Genomic DNA, 19,076 nt, shown 5'->3' with positions numbered 1-19,076 from the left:
TTTAATTGATCTATTTTTGTTCCCTGCCAAAATTCGATTTGCTGCAATTCCAAATTTCCAAAGTGAATGAAGGAAAGAAGTCGTTTAAATTATGATTTTGTTTAAATACTAGGCATAGACACAAAATCTACGGCACAAAATGGGCAGACTTTACTTGTTTGAAGAGGACTGGTTACAAGACAGACTTTTCTGATTTATTTAATGGGAAGAGGACTTATTTAGTTTATTTAATCTATTTTTGTTCCCTGGCAAAATTGGATTTGCTGAAATTGTATTTTGCCAAATCTCGATTTGAGACCTGATAGGAAGTATTAAACGCTTAGTTAAATCAATACAAGTTGGTAATAAGAGCGAGTAATGTTGGTTGAACCGATGAATGAAGGTTGAAAGCAATTTAAATTATGACTTTGTATAAATACTAGATATTAACAGAACATCTACTGCGCAAAATGGGCAGAGTTTACTTGTTTGAGAAGGAGTGGCTTATTCAAAACCAAGATTTATGTAATCTGTTTGTTCCCAGGCAAAATTGGATGTGATGCAATTCCAAATTTCACCACATGATGGTGCCCAATTTTGACTTCATAGGACATATTAAACACTTAGCTTGTTATTATGTTCAAGGTAATCAGATTTGTTTATCATTCTAATGGCCTCTTCAAAACTATTCTGGATTACTACTTTGGATCTATTCTACATTACTTGGCAACAACATACTCTGTAACAGATTAGGCAGTATAATCACATATGTTAACTTGAGAGTGCCCACACTCAATCTACTTATCGTGATGTGTTAAATCAATTACTGTTAGACATTATTTGTCTGATAATCTACCAAATCTTTGAATTGAAGAATTTGTGATTTAATTAATAGCTTGTTCAGGGTAATCAGACTTGTATATAATTCTAATGGCCTTCTTTTGAAAACTATTCTGAATTACAACTTTGGATCTTATATTACTTTGCAACAATCTACTCGGTGACAGATTAGGCAGTATAATCACATATGTTAACTTCAGTGCCCACACTGTATTTATTTATGGTTATTTGTTAAATCAAGTACTGTTAGACATGAAATAGGAAGTGTTTAACATAAATGTTATGGCTACTCACCATTGTAGCTCGCTCCTGGTCAATGATATGAGCCTCTTCTTGCAGTGGAAAACTTGCAGCCAACAAACACCGTGGAACCTAAAGGAATGAAATTAAACATTAACATTTCGCCCGGACCAACATTCACACGTACAACGCAACGCGGCTACACTTCTGCTATTACAAACGTAAATCTCCTTAAACACAACGAGTGTTACTTACCGTGTACGCTCTAGGCAAAATTGGATGTGATGCAATTCCAAATCTATCTGAAACGGCAGTTAAAAGTAGAGTTACATCAAGTTTTCTTTTTTAACCAACACAATCATTTACAACCGTTGACCAGAAAGAATCGTCGAAATTCGACGTCCCCCACAAACGCCACGCTCACTCGCTTTTCAGGGCAACAAAAGTACTTCTTTTTAAAAACGATGAGTTGTACTTACCGTGTACGCTCTGGACGGTCCAGTTGCAAGCAGAAAATAAAAATATTTCTCTTGTTAGTCGTATGTTACCATCCGCTGTGTCTTTGTCAACATCGCCGCCATTTTCCTACTTCCTGCTGCGAGCCACGCCCACGGATTTAAATTTGGGCGGAAGCTCTTTCCATTGGCGTCGTTTTCGCGTATAGCAAATCCGATTGGTTGGGAAGGGGGCACGGTTATGCAGCCGAGGAGTCCTGTGATCGGTGGGATGTAAAGTAGGCGTCGACGTCACGTCCGCGTCACGTGACCACGACGTGGCAGACGTCAAATAGCAACCGCTGTTTTGTTTAGTAGACTTACAGTTGTTATGCATTGACATAATGGCGCACACACCAAATAGATTTAAATAAATTAAATAATTCTTCTGCCCACTCTCTTTTAAACAAGTTAACTCTCCCCGCGGATTTGAATTCCGGCGAAAGTTACGCCCATCGACGTCACGTATGTCACGTGACCACGACGTGGCAGATGTCATATAGCAACCGCTGTTTTGTTTAGTAGATTTACAGTTGTTATGCATTGGCATAATGGTGTGCACTCAAAATAGATTTAAATAAATTAAATATTTCTTCTGCCTACTCCCTTTTAAACAAGTTAACTCTGCCCACGTCCATTGACGTCTTGTCTGCGTCACGTGACCACGACGTAGCGACGTCATATAGTAACCGCTGTTTTGACCAGTAGACTTAGTTATTATGCGTTGACATAATGGCGCACTGGTTAGCATGGCCACCTCTTAAGCATGATGATGCGGGTTCGACGCCTGATCAATGTTAGCATGGAGTGAGCTGAAGTGCATGGCGCTGAAGATTTGAATCTTTGAAATGCGCTGAGGTCTGACATATCAGGCAGAATGGTTTGCCATCACGTTCAACAAAAAATAGAAACTTTCCCACTCTGATTAAAACGTCCTGTGTTCATCTACGTATTTTCGTTTTGCTGTGCATCTTTTCCCTGCCATTTCGAGAGCCCAATTGACACTCATAGTTTAAAGAAATGTGTTTGCCCATCCTACTTTGTGGAATTTCACCACATGCGCTTTTGACCAAAATACCAAATTGAACTCAAGTGAAGCCAACACGCACAACCCCCCCCCACACACACACACACACAAATGTTGATATGAACATAAAAGAGCCGCATGCGGTTCGGGAGTTGCGGCTTGGCCAAACCTGTACTATACAACTTTATTTGTATAAAATTTTCACAACAGCTGTCACACAAACAAAGCGGGAAAAACCGAAGACGTGCGTGTTCCGCCCACGCTGGATTTATTTGCACCTTTGAAAAGACACCGTATTGCCGCAGATGTGGCAAAGAGTACTTTTGGGCATCTGAGACGGAAGGATGTCCAAAGCATCACGTCACCTGCTCTGGTAGGCATGGTGGTGGGACGTTGAGGTCAACCGCTTTGGGGTTGGCTGACTCTTTGATCGCAGGATGCCACACACTTGAAGACAGAAGCAGAAAAGCAGAGCTAAATGCAAAATGTACTCACCGGTGACTCCAATTTTTTTCCCCCCTGAAGAAACAGCTGGACGGGTGGCCCCGGCTGGCCAGTGGGACTCTTGTTATTCTGACCCTTTTTAGTGCGCGTTTGGGGCAACAACCGTTTTTTGTGGCGCTCTCTTCTGGTTCAAAAGTGCCCTGCATGTGAATTTGCTTTTCCTGCCTTCTGATTGGATGAGCGCCGGTGTGACGCGGTGCCTCTGTCACCGTGGCGGGGGGTATACGTTGGCATCGGAGCGTCTGCCAACGTCTGAGACCGGCTGGCAGTGTATCGGAGGTGTCGAGTGCGGTGCCGCTGGAGCTCACTCACCAGCTGGTGTTAGGGCCACAGAATGAAGGCCAAGGAGAAGAATAGAAAGAGAAACAGAAACTTCTCCTCCAATTGTTTGATTTGTCTCTTCTGAGCTTCGATGAATTCTTTCAGCTCTTTGTTCCTCTAGGACGGACAAATGGAAAGTGGCATTCAAAAGCCAGTAAGCGTGCAAGTAAGTGCCGGGCTGGCTTTGGGCCCTTACCTGTTGCGCGCTGTGCAGCAGATCCATTCTCTCTTGGAGGATGCAAGCGTCGCGCTCCCTCAACTCGCACATCAGGGCTCGCTTCCATTGGTCCACGGCGCTCCTAAGCTCTTCTCTCTGATCCGCCGTCAGCACGTCATTCACGCCAGCGTGGCTGGCTTTTTCGCCGTCCGTGGCGGGGCAGTCCCGCTGCGGTAGCGCCTCGTACAACATGGCCTCCAGCTCCAGGATCCTCTGGGCCGCAATCCTCGTCCATCAGTGGTCCGGCGGGAGATTTGAGGGCGGCTTACCTTATGAGCCTGGTCCATGGAACACTTCCTGAAGTCCAACTCTTCATCCAGGTAGCCCTTCTGCTTGCAGAACATATCCTAGCACAGCTCAAGGTCAGAATTGTTGGGGCACATTGCCGGAGTTCCCCTTGGCTGATGTCGCGTGTCTGTCTACCTTCTCACTTTCAATGTCCAACATCTTCTGTTGAAGTGCTGACTTGGTCACTTTGATGTATTCTAACCACTGAGGAAAGGCTGCTGTCACATAAGCAGAATGCGAGAGCGTGCGTGGACGTGCGCGTTACCTTCTCGGCTAGGGTGAGAAGGGTCCTGGCGTGAATCACGACCACCTGCTCCTCGTTGGTGAGATTCTGCAAGAGCCCAAAGGCACAGCGTCAACAAGCTTCTTTCAGCGCAAAGCCTTCCAAAAGTCACATTTGAGCCGCCGAGTCTCGTGGAGTGCGAACATAAGGAGTTCGACATACACTTACGGCGTTATAGCCCAGGATGTCCAGCTTCTTCATCAGATCACTGATGACGATGTCCGGGGGAAAGGCGCAAGGAGCAATGTAAGGTGTTCTGGGACCTCGGGTTAAGGTTAGGGTTGCGAGGGACGCCTTACGTACGCTCACGCCCTCGGCCTCGCAGTAGATCTGCAAAGGGCTGAGGCCGTCTGGGAAACAGACTTGCAGAAACTTCAAGACGGGGGAGCGCCACTCCCTCTCCTGAAAGGCAGAGGCATGCATCCGTCCGTCCGTCCGTCCGTCCGTCACATCTCTGGCCTCAACACGCTTGTGCGAGTCTTCCCACCTCCAGCTCCAGGATGCGGAACTCAAGCAGTTCGTTTTGGTCTCGGATATCCTGGATGTGCTCTTTCAGACGCGCTTCTTCCGCCTCCATCCGCCTGACCTGAAAAGACAGTCAGACCTCATCTGCGGGGCTTCCCGACAGGTGTGACGCCAAGCGACTCCGCCCAGCGCCTTTCTTTCCGTCACCTTTTCGGCCAACTGCTGATTGCTCTGACGCAGCAGCTGCTTCTCCTCCACCCACTTGACATTCTAGAAGAGACAAACGCGTGGACAGCTTTGGAATGTTGTGTCATTTTCATCCACCAATTCTTTGGTTGACTGGAAAATGACATTTGCTTTTCTCCGCATTTTCCCAGCCACGTTCGGGGGGGGGGGGGGGGGGGGTTGGTCCAGTAATGCCAGACGGATGAGTGACTGAAGAATGTAGCTATTTTGTCTGAGAAAAAGGTGTGCTCATTGATGAGCTTACCTGTCCTTGTTGCTTCAGCGCTGACTCCAGATCTGCTACTCTGCTTTGATAGTGACCCATTTCTACCATCAGCTTTTCTCTGGTCTGAAAGGAGGAGGAGGGAGGCTCCTCCTCCTCCTTTCAGACCAGAGAACACCCGAGGCTGGGTGAGAACGGGGAGGCTGCGACCCGGCCGGGGGTTGCGGGAAGGGGCGCCACCTTGATCTCCTTCTCGGCGTCGTAGTCCCCTTTCGCTGGTCTGGGCTAGCAGAGCGTAGGCTCGTTGCAGCGCTTGATATTCTTGCGTCAGCTGGCGGTAGCGAAGCTCCGCCTCTTCATGCACACACCAATGCAACACAGCACTAGTACCAGAATCAGTCAGACCGGCGACAAAGCACCCGCAACGCAAAGACGAGTCCGATTCCAGGCTGAAGAGGAATGTTTGGTGCCAATACGCTGGCAGAAATGGCGGGCTACCTCTTCGGGTTCCGTGTCGGGGGTTCTGTCGGTGTGAAAAGACAAGGACGATCCGTCCGAGTCCACCAACACGTCTTCGTCGTAGCCGTAAAATGTTTCGATGACCTGCGGGTGCGGAAGCAAACATCTCTCTGAACAAACTGAAGCGACACCTCACGATGAATCGACGAGAGGAACGATAGCGAGAAAAAGGCCATTTCATCTTGCGCAACACCAAGCAGCCGCAAACAAACAGACTCACCTTGCAGGACCTCACGCTTTGTTCCTCCTCAGAGATTCTCGACGTCGGTATCGTAGCAGCAAATCTCTCTCCTGTCGACACAAATAATCCGCCTTTGAGATTCTTTGGATGCAAAGGGAACGAACGGCTCCGGCGCAGAAACAAACGCGACTCACAATGACATTTCTGACATGAGCTCCTGTCTCCAGAGCCTGAAAAACACGTCACCGGCGATGATTGGAGGGACGCTCGTCTTTTCCAAAAGTGACAACTACAGAGTGTGTCAGGGTTTTCCAGATTATCTTTATCGTATCATTGTGTTGCTTTGACTTTGACTGCGACCTGTAATAAATAATATTATTTATCCCTTATTTATCCCTATCGCTTATCCCTTCCTACACAAAGTCGTAAAACACCCCTTGCTATGTTTTGACTAGAGGTCAAGGGCTTCCTCTATTCAATCCACTCTTACACCCACCCTGTTTCTCCTAATTAAAATGCTCGTGCAGGAGCCGAGAGTCAGACTTCATTCGTACAACGGATGGACTCTCCACCTGCAGGTGTCCAAAAGAACTTACTTGTCTCCCGTGTGGTTCTTGCAAAATAAGTTGGAGCGAGCGCAACTCTAACAGGGTGCATTTTGCCACTAGCTGCCTACGGACAATGACGTCGCGCTCGCGGCTCATGGTTGACGGGCTGAGCAGCCGGGCAAGTCCGTCGTTTTCAGCGCACAGCGAGTGGCAAAGGCGCTGACAAAACGGGAGCTTTGAGCTGCTGAAAACGGCAAAACAAGTCTAAAGCGTGTTCAAACGCGTGCGCACAATGCTCCTGCTTGAAAGGTCGGAATTTAAGGGGCCAATTTTTTGGATGGCGGCCGCCGGCCAAGCTTTGGACGGAAAAGGTTTCCTGGCGACAGCGAGCGAGCGCGGCGCTGCCGTACGTGCACCGAGTCGCCTGCCTGAAGACCTTGGACAAGTCGTCGATGATGTGCCGCTGCTCCACAACTTGAAGGAACTCCATTTCACCGTCCTGCTGGCCGCAACCGCGGTCCAGGTCATTGAGCGAACTAGGCCTTCTCTGTGGAACACAAATGCAGTGGACTCTGTTGGCACGCCGCCGTTGTCCGCGTCGACTTACCAAGCTTGCCATCTCCTCGTTCTCCTGGGTGACAAAGCGCACTTTGTTTTCAAGGCGACACAGCACCAGCGAGAGTTCTTCATTCTTCCTGCTCAGGCGTTTGTTTTTGTACAGGAGTGGCAGAAACTGGCTTTCTGTTTCTCTCAGTCGCTTTAGCTGCAAGCATGAAGTGCGGGATGTGAAAGACGCACAACACGCGGGCCAGAACGTATCCATTCCTTTTGCATCGGTTTGAACGGAATCGTGGCTTTGGCTCCCAATAAAAGACATCTACCAGGCAACCGACTCGCCGCGCCGCTCAACTAATAAGCAAGCGCAATGGGTGCCTCGCTGGATGGCGCGCATCAAACGTAGCGCAAACCTTCAAGCGTGCCGTCAATAAATTACCAGTTCATTGCGCTCTTCAGAAAGCAGGGCGTTTCGATCCTCCAGTTTCCTGATGACTGCGCTGAGCTCAGCGATTTTCAGATGAAACCGTCGCGTGTCCCGATCCTCCTGAGACTGAAAACGCCCCGCAACACACACACACAAGCACTCGTTCAAAGTTCAAAACTGTTTTTGTGCTACCTTCCTCCAGCAACGAACTAAGTCATGCGTACTGCAAGTGTGTGATGAGGTGGCTTACGCAATGAAGAGGATTGCTAGTAGCGGCGTTGACCCCACTTCCAGGGTAGTTTAGGCCCGCCCTTTGGGAATCCCTCAGGGCAGCGATCTGCTGCTCGGCAGCCTGAGTCTGCAGCTGAAGGCGGTGGACGTGGCCGGCCCCAGGGCTTCATCCAAAACACTAACCGCTCTGTCTTTCAGCTTGATCTCATCCGTCTGGATGTACAAACGGGGAGCGCTCAGGCAGGCGGGCAAACTCATTTGCCAGAATTGTGACAAAAACAAAGAGAGCAACCGGCCAATTTTTTTCTGGAATCGACTAGAACACCTTTGCTGTGACAAAAGCGAAGCGAGCAACCGGACATTTTCTTCTTGTGAAATAGAATAGAATAGAATGCCTTAGGTGTCATTGCACTGCAGGTATACAACGAAATTGGGAACATAGCCACGCACCGCGCATCTGATCAGTCCTACCAGTCGGCGGATCTCCCTCTCGCAGTCTCTCTTGGTTCGGCTCAGCTCCTCCCGATGCTGGTGATGAGCCGATCGGAGCTCGGCCGCTCGGGACTGCCAGGCCTGCTGGGCCGCTGCCAGGGCTTCTTCCGCGCTCCTGGTGGAGGCGACACCGCTCGGTCTCCCGACACCGCCGCGTCTCCTCCACCTCCGCCAGCAAAGCGCCCCCCCTCCTCACCTGAGCAGACATTGCGCCACACCGGGCCGTTGAGACCGCAACGGAGCGCCGCGACGCTTACTGGGGACAAGCTACACAATACGGTAGCGGCCGCATCGAAGCCCGACGTGGCGTGCGGATAGTCAGACACGGATAGAGCGGATCACCTTGTCCATGGAGCCGTCCCTCAGGCTGAGGACCAAGGCATTCAGTCGCTGGATCTCTCCATCTTTGATTTTGATCACTCTCATCAGCTCCATTTCATGCTGCCGCAGTAATGTCTCCCTGGTAATGGCTAACTCTTTCTGCTTCTCCTCATGGAGTTTGCTTTTGAGTTCCGTCATGGCGGCGGTGGCACGGTGGTGCTCCGCCCGCAGGTCCTGACTTCTCTCTCTCTCCAGACAGCTGACCTGACATGACTTAGACTTAGACAAACTTTATTGTCATCTTGTCTGCACATGGTGCATACAAAACGAAATTCCGTTGCATACGTCTTACAACAAAGTAGTGATATTGCAGTTGAATAGAAGTAACATATCCTATGAAAATATATATATATACATATATATATATATTAAAAATAAGTATAAAGTGCAGCAGTGATAATTATGCAATAGTGCAAGTAGGCAAAACAGTATTCAAGAGTGTGCAGAGGAATGCTAAACCATGTATTAAACTTCTATTTAAAGGGTTTATACAAGTTCAGTAAAGTTGGTAGTGCGAGATAGTGCAAGATAGAGGTCCGTAGTGTCATAAAGTACAGTTCTGTGAATGTGTGATGCAGAGTTCAGTTTAGAGCTCAACAGTTCTAGTGTTCAACAGTCTGATGACAGCAGGGAAAAAGCTGTTGCAGAACCTGGTGGACCTGCAGCGGATGCTGCAAACCTCTTCCCAGAGGGCAGCAGGGAGAACAGTCCATGGTGGGGGTGTGATGGGTCATTGATGATGTTACGGGCACGGGACATGCAGCGCTGAGATGAAATGTCCTGAATGGAGGGAAGAGGAGCCCCTATGATCCTCTCTGCTGTCCTCACCACTCTCCTCACGTTCTTCCAATCGGAGGCGGTGCAGCCTCCACACCACACAGAGAGACAGCTTGTCAGAATGCTCTCTATGGTGCTCCTGTAGAACGTCCTCATGATGGGTGGGGGCAGGTGGGCTCTCCTCATCCTCCGCAGGAAGTACAAGCGCTTCTGTGCCCTCTTGACCAGTGCCGTAGTGTTCATAGTCCAGGTGAGGTCTTCTGTGATGTGGACCCCCAGGAATTTGGTGGTGCTGACCACCTCCACAGCTGAGCTGTTGATGATCAGTGGAGCGTGGTGAGGCTGTTTTTTCCTGAAGTCGACGATGATCTCCTTCATCTTCTCCTCATTCAGGATCAGGCTGTTTTCTCTGCACCAGCCCACCAGCTGCTCCACCTCCTCTCTGTAGTCCAGGTCGTTGTTGTCTCTGATGAGCCCCACCACCGTTGTGTCGTCTGCTGACTTCACGATGTGATTGGTGGTGAACCTGAGGACGCAGTCGTGTGTCATCAGGGTGCACAGCAGGGGGCTCAGGACGCAGCCCTGAAGGGAGCCTGTGCTGAGGGTGATGACATCAGAGGTGTTCTGTCCGACCCGGACTGACTGAGGTCTGTTGGTGAGGAAGTCTAGCAGCCAGTTGCGAAGGGGGGTGTTGAAGCCCAGGTGTTCCAATTTTCCTACCAGATGCTGTGGGATGATGGTGTTAAACGCTGAGCTGAAGTCCAGGAACAGCCTCCGCACATGGGTGTTCTTCTCCTCCAGGTGAGCCAGGCTCAGGTGAAGAACGGAGGAGATGGCGTCCTGAGTGGAGCGGTTTTGCCGGTCGGCAAACTGGAACGGGTCAAATAATAGGGGGAGTCTGGAAACGATGTGACCTTTAAGCAGCCTTTCGAAGCACTTCATCATAACCGGAGTCAGTGCAACAGGCCGGTAATCATTAAATGAGGTGATTTGAGGTTTCTTCGGCACCGGAATGATGGAGGCAGTCTTAAAGCACGCCGGCACTGTGGCTTGGCCCAGCGAGGTGTTAAAAATGTCTGTGATGACCCCAGCCAGATGACTTGCACATTCCCTGAACACACGCCCAGGAATGTTGTCGGGGCCAGGGGCCTTACAGGGGTTGACTCTCCTCAGGGTCTTCAACACATCGGCGGAGTCAAGGCAGAGTACCTCCTCTTCCTGATGGGGGACAGTTTTAACTGCTGGAGTGCCGTTTAGTGCCTCGAACCTCCCAAAGAAGTTATTTAGACCATTTAGAAAGTCAGCATCAACTACACCCACCGGGGGGGGGGAGGGTGAGTTGTAGTCTGTAATCGCCCGTATGCCTTGCCACATACTCCTGATGTTTTTGACGTCGTGGAAACGATCCTGAAATTTTCGACTGCGGTCTCGCTTCGCTATCCTGATGGCACGGTTCAAGTTGGCTCTCGCTGTCCTCAGTGTCTCCTTGTCGCCAGACTTGAAGGCAGAGTTCCGCGCTCGTAGCGTTTGACGTACCTCCTCAGTCATCCAGGGTCGTTGGTTGCCCCGGGTGATGATATTCTTAGTGGTGCTGACGTCCTCGGTGCATTTGTTGATGTAGGCTGACACAGTCATGGCACACGCATGTCTAATCTACATCGGGAAAACTGGGAGGGAGGGAGGCAGGCAGGGAGGCAGGCAGGGAGGCAGGCAGGGAGGCAGGCAGTGTCTGTCTGTTGAGGTTTTCACCTTGTTCTTCTCCTGCTGAAGTTCTAACTGGACGTCCATCAGTTTGGTTCTCAGCTCGTCATTGGCGGCCTGAAGGGCGTCCGTTCGCTCCGCCTTGGCCCGCCCTGCCGGAGCTCGTTTGGACATCTCTTACTCGAGTCTCGCCCGGTCGTCAGTCAGAGATCACAACATTTGTACCTGGAGAGCACAAACGCAGCGCTGTTTTCCACTGGCTTCGAACTCAACTTCAATCGGTACCGTAACTTACAACATCATAAACATAGAACTAGCTTGACTTATTCATTGAATAAATGCATTTGGTTCTTCAAAACTGCATCACGCAACATAGCGTGACCGAGACGGCCGTTATCCACCTGCGTGAAGTTATTTGGTGAAATGAATGAGATGTTTAAGACACCATCGTTCTGTCTCTATGTAGATGAAGGTAAATAATCGATTGCTGAAGGTCCAAAGGTGTTGTGATAAACAAATAAACATATTAGTGATTAGTGACATATTTGTGATAAACATATTAGGCAGGATAATCACATATGTTAACGTGACTGCCCACACTGTATTTATTTATGGTTATTTGTTAAATCGAGTACTGTTAGACATGAAATAGGAAGTGTTTAACATAAATGGAAGACGAAAGGGGTACTCACCATTGTAGCTCCTGCTGGTCAATGATACGAGCCTCTTCTTGCAGTGGAAAACATACAGCCAACAAACACCGTGGAACCTAAAGGAATGAAATTAAACATTAACATTTAGCCTCAACCAACATTCACAGATACAACGCAACGCAAACTACACAAACGTAAATCTTTTTAAACACAATGAGTTGTACTTACCGTGTACGCTCTAGACGGTCCACTTGCAAGCGGAAAATAAAGATATTTCTGTTGATAATCGTCGTGTTTGTATCCGGTGTCTCGCTCAAGGCCATTGCGCCCACAGATTTGAATTTTGGCGAGAGTTCAGCCTATTGACGTCATTTCCGCGGTGTAATACCCGCATATCTGAAACGGCAAAGTTAAGAGTAGAGTTAAATAAAGTTTTTAGTCAACGCAATAATTTACAACCGTTGACCAGTCGAAATAATCGTCGAAATTTGGCGTCTGTGGCTGGAAGCAGACGCCGAGTTCGACATTCCTCCCAAACGCCACACTCCCTTGCTTTTCAGGGCTAAAAAAAAACAGTTGTAATTACCTTGTACGCTCTAGACGGTCAAGTTGCAAGCTGAAAACAAAAATATTTGCCTTGTTAGTCATCGTGTTACTAACAGCTGTGTCTTGTTTGCCAGAACTGCCGCTTTCCTACTTCCTGTTGCAAGCCACGCCCACGGATTATAATTTTGCCGTGAGTTCCGCCTATTGACGTCATGTCCGCGTCACATGACTGCGACGTAATATTATCTAAAACTGTTTGTGCGGTATTGTGTTGTTCTGTGCGGTATTGTGTTATTCTGTGCGGCGTCGTGTTGTTCTGTGCGGCGTCGTGTTGTTCAGTGCGACGTCGTGTTGTTCAGTGCGGCATGGTGTTGTTCAGTGCGGCATGGTGTTGTTCAGTGCGGCATGGTGTTGTTCAGTGCGGCATAATGTTGTTCAGTGCGGCATAATGTTGTTCAGTGCGGCATGGTGTTGTTCAGTGCGGCATGGTGTTGTTCAGTGCGGCATGGTGTTGTTCAGTGCGGCATAATGTTGTTCAGTGCGCCATAATGTTGTTCAGTGCGGCATGGTGTTGTTCAGTGCGGGATGGTGTTGTTCAGTGCAGGATGGTGTTGTTCAGTGCGGCATGGTGTTGTTCAATGCGGCATGGTGTTGTTCAGTGCGGGATGGTGTTGTTCAGTGCGGCATGGTGTTGTTCAGTGCGGCATAATGTTGTTCAGTGCGGCATGGTGTTGTTCAGTGCGGCATGGTGTTGTTCAGTGCGGCATGGTGTTGTTCAGTGCGGCATGGTGTTGTTCAGTGCGGAATGGTGTTGTTCAGTGCGGCATGGTGTTGTTCAGTCCGGGATGGTGTTGTTCAATGCGGGATCGTGTTGTTCAGTGCGGGGTGGTGTTGTTCAGTGCGGGATGGTGTTGTTCAGTGCGGCATGGTGTTGTTCAATGCGGCATGGTGTTGTTCAGTGCGGGATGGTGTTGTTCATTGCGGCATGGTGTTGTTCAGTGCGGCATGGTGTTGTTCAGTGCGGCATGGTGTTGTTCAGTGCGGCATGGTGTTGTTCAGTGCAGCATAATGTTGTTCAGTGCGGCATGGTGTTGTTCAGTGTGGAAAGGTGTTGTTCAGTGCAGGATGGTGTTGTTCAGTGCGGCATGGTGTTGTTCAATGCAGGATCGTGTTGTTCAGTGCAGCATAATGTTGTTCAGTGCAGCATGGTGTTGTTCAGTGCGGCATGGTGTTGTTCAATGCGGCATGGTGTTGTTCACTGCGGGATGGTGTTGTTCAATGCGGGATCGTGTTGTTCAGTGCGGCATAATGTTGTTCAGTGCAGCATGGTGTTGTTCAGTGCGGCATGGTGTTGTTCAGTGCGACATAATGTTGTTCAGTGCGGCATAATGTTGTTCAGTGCGGCATAATGTTGTTCAGTGCGGCATGGTGTTGTTCAGTGCGGCATGGTGTTGTTCAGTGCGGCATGGTGTTGTTCAGTGCAGGATGGTGTTGTTCAGTGCGGCATGGTGTTGTTCAATGCGGCATGGTGTTGTTCAGTGCGGGATGGTGTTGTTCAGTGCAGGATGGTGTTGTTCAGTGCGGCATGGTGTTGTTCAGTGCGGAATGGTGTTGTTCAGTGCGGCATGGTGTTGTTCAGTGCGGCATGGTGTTGTTCAGTGCAGGATGGTGTTGTTCAATGCGGGATCGTGTTGTTCAGTGCGGCATGGTGTTGTTCAGTGCGGCATGGTGTTGTTCAGTGCGGCATGGTGTTGTTCAGTGCGGCATGGTGTTGTTCAGTGCGGCATGGTGTTGTTCAGTGCGGCATGGTGTTGTTCAGTGCGGCATGGTGTTTTTCAGTGCGGCATAATGTTGTCCAGTGCGCCATAATGTTGTTCAGTGCGGCATGGTGTTGTTTAGTGCGGGATGGTGTTGTTCAGTGCAGGATGGTGTTGTTCAGTGCGGCACGGTGTTGTTCAATGCGGCATGGTGTTGTTCAGTGCGGGATGGTGTTGTTCAGTGCGGCATGGTGTTGTTCAGTGCGGCATAATGTTGTTCAGTGCGGCATGGTGTTGTTCAGTGCGGCATGGTGTTGTTCAGTGCGGCATGGTGTTGTTCAGTGCGGCATGGTGTTGTTCAGTGCGGAATGGTGTTGTTCAGTGCGGCATGGTGTTGTTCAGTGCGGGATGGTGTTGTTCAATGCGGGATCGTGTTGTTCAGTGCGGGGTGGTGTTGTTCAGTGCAGGATGGTGTTGTTCAGTGCAGGATGGTGTTGTTCAGTGCGGCATGGTTTTGTTCAATGCAGGATCGTGTTGTTCAGTGCAGCATAATGTTGTTCAGTGCAGCATGGTGTTGTTCAGTGCGGCATGGTGTTGTTCAATGCGGCATGGTGTTGTTCAGTGCGGGATGGTGTTGTTCAGTGCGGCATGGTGTTTTTCAGTGCGGCATAATGTTGTTCAGTGCGGCATGGTGTTGTTCAGTGCGGCATGGTGTTGTTCAGTGCAGGATGGTGTTGTTCAGTGCGGCATGGTGTTGTTCAATGCAGGATCGTGTTGTTCAGTGCAGCATAATGTTGTTCAGTGCAGCATGGTGTTGTTCAGTGCGGCATGGTGTTGTTCAATGCGGCATGGTGTTGTTCACTGCGGGATGGTGTTGTTCAATGCGGGATCGTGTTGTTCAGTGCGGCATAATGTTGTTCAGTGCAGCATGGTGTTGTTCAGTGCGGCATGGTGTTGTTCAGTGCGACATAATGTTGTTCAGTGCGGCATAATGTTGTTCAGTGCGGCATAATGTTGTTCAGTGCGGCATGGTGTTGTTCAGTGCGGCATGGTGTTGTTCAGTGCGGCATGGTTTTGTTCAGTGCAGGATGGTGTTGTTCAGTGCGGCATGGTGTTGTTTAATGCGACATAGTGTTGTTCAGTGCGGGATGGTGTCGTTCAGTGCAGGATGGTGTCGTTCAGTGCGGCATGGTGTTGTTCAGTGCGGAATGGTGTTGTTCAGTGCGGCATGGTGTTGTTCAGTGCGGCATGGTGTTGTTCAGTGCAGGATGGTGTTGTTCAATGCGGGATCGTGTTGTTCAGTGCGGCATGGTGTTGTTCAGTGCGGCATGGTGTTGTTCAGTGCGGCATAATGTTGTTCAGTGCGGCATGGTGTTGTTCAGTGCGGCATGGTGTTGTTCAGTGCGGCATGGTGTTGTTCAGTGCGGCATGGTGTTGTTCAGTGCGGCATAATGTTGTCCAGTGCGCCATAATGTTGTTCAGTGCGGCATGGTGTTGTTTAGTGCGGGATGGTGTTGTTCAGTGCAGGATGGTGTTGTTCAGTGCGGCATGGTGTTGTTCAGTGCGGCATGGTGTTGTTCAGTGCGGGATGGTGTTGTTCAGTGCGGCATGGTGTTGTTCAGTGCGGCATAATGTTGTTCAGTGCGGCATGGTGTTGTTCAGTGCGGCATGGTGTTGTTCAGTGCGGCATGGTGTTGTTCAGTGCGGTATGGTGTTGTTCAGTGCGGAATGGTGTTGTTCAATGCGGCATGGTGTTGTTCACTGCGGGATGGTGTTGTTCAATGCGGCATGGTGTTGTTCAGTGCGGGATGGTGTTGTTCAGTGCGGCATGGTGTTTTTCAGTGCGGCATAATGTTGTTCAGTGCGGCATGGTGTTGTTCAGTGCGGCATGGTGTTGTTCAGTGCGACATAATGTTGTTCAGTGCGGCATAATGTTGTTCAGTGCGGCATGGTGTTGTTCAGTGCAGGATGGTGTTGTTCAGTGCGGCATGGTGTTGTTCAATGCAGGATCGTGTTGTTCAGTGCAGCATAATGTTGTTCAGTGCAGCATGGTGTTGTTCAGTGCGGCATGGTGGTGTTCAATGCGGGATCGTGTTGTTCAGTGCGGGGTGGTGTTGTTCAGTGCAGGATGGTGTTGTTCAGTGCAGGATGGTGTTGTTCAGTGCGGCATGGTGTTGTTCAATGCAGGATCGTGTTGTTCAGTGCAGCATAATGTTGTTCAGTGCAGCATGGTGTTGTTCAGTGCGGCATGGTGTTGTTCAATGCGGCATGGTGTTGTTCAGTGCGGGATGGTGTTGTTCAGTGCGGCATGGTGTTTTTCAGTGCGGCATAATGTTGTTCAGTGCGGCATGGTGTTGTTCAGTGCGGCATGGTGTTGTTCAGTGCGACATAATGTTGTTCAGTGCGGCATAATGTTGTTCAGTGCGGCATGGTGTTGTTCAGTGCGGCATGGTGTTGTTCAGTGCGGCATGGTGTTGTTCAGTGCGGCATGGTGTTGTTCAGTGCAGGATGGTGTTGTTCAGTGCAGGATGGTGTTGTTCAATGCGGCATGGTGTTGTTCAGTGCGGGATGGTGTTGTTCAGTGCAGGATGGTGTTGTTCAGTGCGGCATGGTGTTGTTCAGTGCGGAATGGTGTTGTTCAGTGCGGCATGGTGTTGTTCAGTGCGGCATGGTGTTGTTCAGTGCAGGATGGTGTTGTTCAATGCGGGATGGTGTTGTTCAGTGCGGGATGGTGTTGTTCAGTGCAGGATGGTGTTGTTCAGTGCGGCATGGTGTTGTTCAATGCGGCATGGTGTTGTTCAGTGCAGGATGGTGTTGTTCAGTGCGGCATGGTGTTGTTCAATGCGGCATGGTGTTGTTCAATGCGGCATGGTGTTGTTCAGTGCGGCATGGTGTTGTTCAGTGCGGCATGGTGTTGTTCAGTGCGGCATGGTGTTGTTCAGTGCGGAATGGTGTTGTTCAGTGCGGCATGGTGTTGTTCAGTGCGGGATGGTGTTGTTCAATGCGGGATCGTGTTGTTCAGTGCGGGGTGGTGTTGTTCAGTGCAGGATGGTGTTGTTCAGTGCAGGATGGTGTTGTTCAGTGCGGCATGGTTTTGTTCAATGCAGGATCGTGTTGTTCAGTGCAGCATAATGTTGTTCAGTGCAGCATGGTGTTGTTCAGTGCGGCATGGTGTTGTTCAATGCGGCATGGTGTTGTTCAGTGCGGGATGGTGTTGTTCAGTGCGGCATGGTGTTTTTCAGTGCGGCATAATGTTGTTCAGTGCGGCATGGTGTTGTTCAGTGCGGCATGGTGTTGTTCAGTGCAGGATGGTGTTGTTCAGTGCGGCATGGTGTTGTTCAATGCAGGATCGTGTTGTTCAGTGCAGCATAATGTTGTTCAGTGCAGCATGGTGTTGTTCAGTGCGGCATGGTGTTGTTCAATGCGGCATGGTGTTGTTCACTGCGGGATGGTGTTGTTCAATGCGGGATCGTGTTGTTCAGTGCGGCATAATGTTGTTCAGTGCAGCATGGTGTTGTTCAGTGCGGCATGGTGTTGTTCAGTGCGACATAATGTTGTTCAGTGCGGCATAATGTTGTTCAGTGCGGCATAATGTTGTTCAGTGCGGCATGGTGTTGTTCAGTGCGGCATGGTGTTGTTCAGTGCGGCATGGTTTTGTTCAGTGCAGGATGGTGTTGTTCAGTGCGGCATGGTGTTGTTTAATGCGACATAGTGTTGTTCAGTGCGGGATGGTGTCGTTCAGTGCAGGATGGTGTCGTTCAGTGCGGCATGGTGTTGTTCAGTGCGGAATGGTGTTGTTCAGTGCGGCATGGTGTTGTTCAGTGCGGCATGGTGTTGTTCAGTGCAGGATGGTGTTGTTCAATGCGGGATCGTGTTGTTCAGTGCGGCATGGTGTTGTTCAGTGCGGCATGGTGTTGTTCAGTGCGGCATAATGTTGTTCAGTGCGGCATGGTGTTGTTCAGTGCGGCATGGTGTTGTTCAGTGCGGCATGGTGTTGTTCAGTGCGGCATGGTGTTGTTCAGTGCGGCATAATGTTGTCCAGTGCGCCATAATGTTGTTCAGTGCGGCATGGTGTTGTTTAGTGCGGGATGGTGTTGTTCAGTGCAGGATGGTGTTGTTCAGTGCGGCATGGTGTTGTTCAGTGCGGCATGGTGTTGTTCAGTGCGGGATGGTGTTGTTCAGTGCGGCATGGTGTTGTTCAGTGCGGCATAATGTTGTTCAGTGCGGCATGGTGTTGTTCAGTGCGGCATGGTGTTGTTCAGTGCGGCATGGTGTTGTTCAGTGCGGTATGGTGTTGTTCAGTGCGGAATGGTGTTGTTCAATGCGGCATGGTGTTGTTCACTGCGGGATGGTGTTGTTCAATGCGGCATGGTGTTGTTCAGTGCGGGATGGTGTTGTTCAGTGCGGCATGGTGTTTTTCAGTGCGGCATAATGTTGTTCAGTGCGGCATGGTGTTGTTCAGTGCGGCATGGTGTTGTTCAGTGCGACATAATGTTGTTCAGTGCGGCATAATGTTGTTCAGTGCGGCATGGTGTTGTTCAGTGCAGGATGGTGTTGTTCAGTGCGGCATGGTGTTGTTCAATGCAGGATCGTGTTGTTCAGTGCAGCATAATGTTGTTCAGTGCAGCATGGTGTTGTTCAGTGCGGCATGGTGGTGTTCAATGCGGGATCGTGTTGTTCAGTGCGGGGTGGTGTTGTTCAGTGCAGGATGGTGTTGTTCAGTGCAGGATGGTGTTGTTCAGTGCGGCATGGTGTTGTTCAATGCAGGATCGTGTTGTTCAGTGCAGCATAATGTTGTTCAGTGCAGCATGGTGTTGTTCAGTGCGGCATGGTGTTGTTCAATGCGGCATGGTGTTGTTCAGTGCGGGATGGTGTTGTTCAGTGCGGCATGGTGTTTTTCAGTGCGGCATAATGTTGTTCAGTGCGGCATGGTGTTGTTCAGTGCGGCATGGTGTTGTTCAGTGCGACATAATGTTGTTCAGTGCGGCATAATGTTGTTCAGTGCGGCATGGTGTTGTTCAGTGCGGCATGGTGTTGTTCAGTGCGGCATGGTGTTGTTCAGTGCGGCATGGTGTTGTTCAGTGCAGGATGGTGTTGTTCAGTGCAGGATGGTGTTGTTCAATGCGGCATGGTGTTGTTCAGTGCGGGATGGTGTTGTTCAGTGCAGGATGGTGTTGTTCAGTGCGGCATGGTGTTGTTCAG

Source organism: Syngnathus floridae, chromosome 17 (genome assembly GCF_059516105.1).
Source record: "Syngnathus floridae isolate MCC-2025c chromosome 17, RoL_Sflo_1.0, whole genome shotgun sequence".
NCBI lineage: Eukaryota > Metazoa > Chordata > Actinopteri > Syngnathiformes > Syngnathidae > Syngnathus > Syngnathus floridae.
The sequence above is the reverse complement of the archived record's forward strand: the minus strand, read 5'-3'. Positions refer to the sequence as shown.